The sequence below is a fragment of the Arachis stenosperma genome, chromosome 5, assembly GCF_014773155.1.
Source record: "Arachis stenosperma cultivar V10309 chromosome 5, arast.V10309.gnm1.PFL2, whole genome shotgun sequence".
Lineage (NCBI taxonomy): Eukaryota > Viridiplantae > Streptophyta > Magnoliopsida > Fabales > Fabaceae > Arachis > Arachis stenosperma.
This window is the reverse complement of record NC_080381.1, coordinates 20,593,549-20,600,107: the sequence shown is the minus strand read 5'-3', so window position 1 is coordinate 20,600,107 and position 6,559 is coordinate 20,593,549.

Here is a 6,559-nt window from a genome sequence, read left to right as displayed (position 1 = left end):
CAATAATCTAACCATCCGGCTCACGGTTAAATCCATAACCAGCCAATTCATTAACATTTACGGCCCTTCGGCCCATGGCATAACAAGCACCTCCACCGCCATTCTCCGCATCTCACATAATCATCTTTGATCCTCAATGATCATACATATTTCCCCCTTGCTTCACTCGCAAGTTACCACATTCACTAGCCCTTTTTCTCATGCTAGGTATATCATAATGATTTAAGACATAAATGGTGAGATCGGAGGCTTAGAAGTATGAGATTTGGCTTTTTAAAACTCAAAAATCAACTTTGGGATGAAAATAGGGCCACGCGTACGCGCACTCCACGCGCACGCGTGGATGGCCTCAAAAACTCACCGACGCATAAGCGTCATGCACGCTAACGCGTGGATTAAAAATCTGCCAATCGACGCGCACGCGTCAACCACGCGTACGCGTGGGTGCTCTCGTGCCCCAGGCACAAAGCTGGCACGGTTCTGGCACAACTCTCTGGAAAATGGCTGGGCATTGGATGCAGCACCATCGGCGCGCCCGCGCACACCACGCGCACGCGTGGATGGCATTTTCTGGAAGATCGGCGCGTACGCGCCAAGTGCGCCCACGCGCAAGGGGTCATTCTGCTAAAAATTTTCTAAGTTAAAAGCTGCAGAATTCACAGATTTAAACCCCAATCTTCCAACGGACATAACTTCCTCATTTTAAATCGTTTTTCACACGTTCTTTGAACGGCATGGACATCCCGGATCCAATTTCATTTCTAAACAGATTTGGTACAAAACGGAGATCCGTAGTCCAAGTTATGTCCCGCCAAAGTGTGCCCAAAAACCATATTCTCATACAAAACCACAAAGTGCCGTTTTCAAAACAAGCCATTTTCAACTCTTTTCAAAACCAATCAAAACATGCCAAGTTCATCCCTTTTCTTTGAAATCAATCAAAGTATATCAAATTCAACATCAAGCCTCCTCAACTCACACATTGACACATTACCACAATTTACCAAAATCACTATCTCATCATTTTACCCCACTTCGCCCAAGTGGCTCAAACTCAAACACATTGACATATCATATACTATTCCTCATGCCAATTCTCAACAACACCAATTCCAATAAATCATTATTGTACACAATCAACATCATACTCACCATTAACATGGTTCAACCCACAATTCAACCATAACCAATCATCAAGCATATATCACAACATGCATATTTCTCATACATCATACCACCAAGGCATCAATAATCATCATCACATATATGACCACATCATATATCTCAATCATTCAACAACATCAACAATTCAATGCCTATCTTAGAGCCTCTAGCCTAAGTATTTCCTACCACATTACATATTAGATACGGGAAACCGAAACCATACCTTAGCCGGTTTTCCCAAGCTCCACCGGAGCACTTCCAAACCACTTATCCATAGCTCTCAAGGCCTCAACACCTCCAAGAACAGATTTTTCACCACCAAACCCTTCCCAAGCTTTTCAAAGTCACCAATCAAGCTCCAATATCCATACATACACAACCTAAGCCACAACCATCATACCCATACACAACATCTCAAAACCCAAACATCATAGAACAACAAAATTACACTAGGGTTGAGAATCTTACCACACCCAAGGTCCAAGGAGACAAGATTAACCTTCTCCTTCAAGAGAGTTGGGTCCTATAACATCAAAGAACCCAAAGTCTCAACATTTTACCCATGAAACTCGAAAATAAGGGCTGGAATTTCGAATAGAAACACGTGGCTTACCTCAAGATTAGTTGTATGGGTTTTGTAGAGCTCTCCGCGGTGAACGCGTGGCCGCAAACAGAGCAGCAATCAGAGCTCTAGATCAAAAGTTATGGTGGTTTGAAGATCAAGTGAGAGATAGAGGTTTGAGAGAGTGTTTTTCCCCCATTTCCTCTCTTTTTCAGCGTGTTTGGTGTTGTGTGAGGAGAGAGAGTGCTAAAAACTAGGGTTTTGATTTAGTTATGTTAGGCCAAGGGCCCACTTTGGGTCCGGTTGGCCCGGTTTGGCCCGTTCGGTCCAATCTTGGTCCGAATTCTATAAAATTGGTACCAAAATTCTCGTCTCAGTCTCCTCTATCACATTTAGCCATAAAAATCACATTTTAGACTTTCTAGAATAAATTCTCATTTATGGGTTAATTAGCCGTTAATTAACCGGGTTTTACAAATCTAGGTTCATACTGAATAGATTGAATGTATTTATCAAATTTCAACAGCGATAAAAGTTACAAACGAGCCGAAATTTCAACACAAATGAATTGAAATTTATTCTCATAAACACCTAAATTATTTACCACAACACAACTGCAGAAACTAATTAAAAAAAAATCAAAACGTGACTATTCAATAAAATATAATATAAATTAGAAATGAACTCTCATCTTCATCACGTGTCTTAAAAGTTATTCTAACTTTTAAGATAAATTGTTCATCAACAACACACCTGAATTACAAACAGTGGCGGAACTTGAAACAAAATTTTGGGGGGCCACATAGAAGATAATTGTCAAAATGCTTTTAATATGGACCCCATTTAAAATAAACTCGTCTAATCTCATCTCTCTGGTTAGGGTGATATTGCCAGATTTAAAGCCGTTTTTCAGGGTCTCGTTTCAAAAAATTAAGGTCAAACTCGTCAGATGTAACTTTTTGAACTTTTGAAGGTTGTATCTCACTATTTTCGTGATTCATTAAAGTAGAAGAACTATCTATAAGTGTTGATATTGTAAAACTTATATGTTCTCCTTCTTAAATATTACCTTTCTCTTAAAAAATGCATCAATTCTTTGATTTTTCATTATTATTTTATATAAAAATTTGAATATATATCCTGTAGAATATGTAAAGAAGAAGTTAAAAGGACAAATATAAAAATTTATAATATTTATTAAATTTTTTTTATCAATTTATACAATACAATAATATTAATACTTATTGAATATTCTGTTATTTTTTATCATATAAAAAATTAAATTAAATAAATAGTAAAATATAAAATAATATTAAATTAAATAAAAATATCTAATTTTTTATATTTAAACTTAAAGGTAGAGAGTGTGTTGTTTATTGAACTTATTAGGTACTTTAAGTCATAGTAAAGTATTTAAATCAATTGAATTATTTTTTATCTTTTAAAAAGTAGAGGTAATGACCAAATCAGTACCCGAAAGATTAAAACGCTGACATTGCGGTACCTGACTATTGTAATCGACAAAATGGTACTTGGTTAATTTTAAAAACTGACAAGCGTGTCCATAAGCTTGCCGGACCAAAGCTCCGGTGAGGACAATGCTTACCTGGACACCGGATTATGCTGACAAATCATGTTTTAATTGAGTTGTAATTTCTAATTAATTAATTTGTTAGCCTAGGTGGAAATTGATTTCATTTTGCCCCAAATCAAAACTCTTTGCCCTAATCCCAAATTAACAAGCTCTCTATGGCAGAACCAACAGCTTCAGTGACGCTTCTCATAGCCAGCTGGTTAACACCTTCTTCCCTCTTCATCTTTGTCAACCTCGTCATTGGCATCATTGCCATCACCTCCCGCTTCACCTCCTCCCACAACAACCGAATTCAAGAACATGAACTCCAACACCCTTTCACTCGCTCACCCTCCCTCCTGCAACGAGTTAGATCCTTCAGACTCACTCATCAATACACCTACGACACAACGCCGAGTACTGTCGAACCCGGCGAGTTGACTCAGCCTCAACTCGTTCGAACATTCTCGCTTTTTGAACGAGTCAGGTCCTTCAATTTCAGCCTCCACAAACACGAAACCACGGAAACATCATATGCAGAAAAAACAGATCATAACCAGGCCCAGGCCCAGGCCCAGGCCCAAACCAACCAACCAGCGGCGGCCACTTTCTCCTCCCTCGCTCTTACTGGCCGAGCCACCGTGACCCTCCTCTTCGCGATATCACCTCCAGCTCGCGTCCAGCCTCCGTCTTCTTCCCCTCCTGTCCGAACCCTAGCCTCCAATCATCACCACCGCAGCTGGCGTCTGTACCCACAACCGACACAGAGCCACCACATCTCTCTCTCTTTCTTCTTCTTCCGCCTCTCCATCTTTCCTTTGTCCGTACCCTAGCGCCGCCCAGAACCACCGAACCTTCGCGGACCACCCAACGCGCCTCTACACCTTCACTGTTTCGACGCCTCACCTCCGCGATTTCACCATCGCCGCACCTCACCTCCGCCGAGCCCAGAACCTAACCTCCAACCACATCGCCGCCGGTTCTCCTTGGCTCTGTGCGAGACCCACCACCTCCGCGAAGCTCTCTCTCCCTCTGTCATTAGTTCCCTAAACGCCAGCCACCAACAGCTTCCTCTTCACCGGACCAACACGACGGCGAGCTTCTCTTTCGCCTCCCTGTTCGCCGCTAGGACTCCACCTAGAACAACCGAGGCCACTCCTCTTCCTCTCCTTTCCTGTTTCGAAGTGGAAGTAGAGAAGCAGAAAACAGAAATTACAGATACAGATCGAGATGTTGGAAGTAGAGAAGCAGAGATTCAAGTGGCAGAAGTTCAGAGAGCTTGTTAATTTGGGATTAGGGCAAAGAGTTTTGATTTGGGGCAAAATGAAATCAATTTCCACCTAGGCTAACAAATTAATTAATTAGAAATTATAACTCAATTAAAACATGATTTGTCAGCATAATCCGGTGTCCAGGTAAGCATTGTCCTCACCGGAGCTTTGGTCCAGCAAGCTTATGGACACGCTTGTCAGTTTTTAAAATTAACCAAGTACCATTTTGTCGATTACAATAGTCAGGTACCGCAATGTCAGCGTTTTAATCTTTCGGGTACTGATTTGGTCATTACCTCTAAAAAGTATTACTAATTTTTTTATAAAAAGTTTGGGGGGGCCATGGCCCCCCTTGTCTGAACTAAGTTCCACCACTGATTACAAATGAATCGAAATATGATTATAATAATATTATTGTATAATAACAAATGAACTGAAAATTGTATATTGTATAAATTCAAAAATTCATACCTTTTATCCAAATTCAAATTTATAAACAACGCAAATTTTAACAAAAATAAAATAAAATTAGTCATAAACGAAGTGAGGAGGAATTTTACTAATTCAAATTGATGTAATTTAATTACCTTGTCTTTTCTTATTTTCTTGCAATTGCTTTATGAAGGTAAGGCAATTATCTTATCCAAACAAAAAATGTTATAAATATAGGAAATATAATTATTCTATTCAAGAAAATTGAAACAAAAATAAATATAATTAAATAATTTAAAATATTATCTTTTATTTTTTTAAAGTTAGGAGTAAAATTTAAACTCGAGATCTCTAAATAAGAATCGAGAGACTATATCATTTGAGTTATAACTCGTTAAAAAAAATATTATCTTTTATATTAATACTACTTATTAAAAAAAATTGTTACGTGTTATTTTTAACATTGTAAATGTTTATTTACTCATTCTCAGCATGTTCGTATTAAATTAGTTAAATTTATACTTCTTAATATCATTTAGTTGTAATAATATTGTCAAAAATACATATTGTCATGATTCTTGAAAAATAAAATTAAAAATTAAAAATTATTTTTAATTATCAAAATATTAATAATATTAATACTTATATTACTTTTAATAGTTTTATTATTACACAAGTACTTAAATATAACTTAAAAAAATAAAAAATAATAAACAAAAGTAATTATTTAAAAAATAAAAATAAAAGATAATTATATGAAGTCAGGTGAATAAATTTTGATTGAATATTTTCATTACTTATAGTCTAGTTTATGTATAATTTTATTGATTTTATAATTATTAAATTTTGAATTAATATTTTATTATTTTAAATTATCATCTATCATCAATGGTTACAAAATTTAAATCAATTTTGATTTGCTACTAAATAAGATTTTAAATTTTTTAATCAATTAAATAATTTAATGTATATCATTATTCAATTGAACTACAAAATAACCGTTTATTTGTATTAAAATTGTGTATTTTTTTTATATGTTTTTGTTGAATAATAATATTAAATTATATATAAATTGCCAAATAAATATATTGTGCAATATTTTTTACAAATTAATTTCTAAATTTAACATTAACTTATATATTATCTAATTTTTATCCCAAAATAATATAGCATTTTAAATCTATACTATATATTATAATTATTTTATTTATTTATATCACGTGAGTTTTAATCTAGTATTTTATAAAATTAATACATAGATTGCTTATAACTTTGCATGATGTCATTCATTATGAAACCAAATATATATCTCCTTTCAACCTCAATATTAATTTTTGTGCCGATTTTTACAATAATTATAAAGATGACCTATGCTACTAAAATCTCTCCTTAATAATATTAATGTCCTCTTAATGATTCAATTTATATTTTGTAATAGTTCTCATAATAATTAACAAAGTGACTTCTATAATTAGAAACTCTTCTTAATAATGTTAATTATCTTTTAAATTATTCAATTTATATTTTCTAAAACGTATAATTTACATACATCTACAT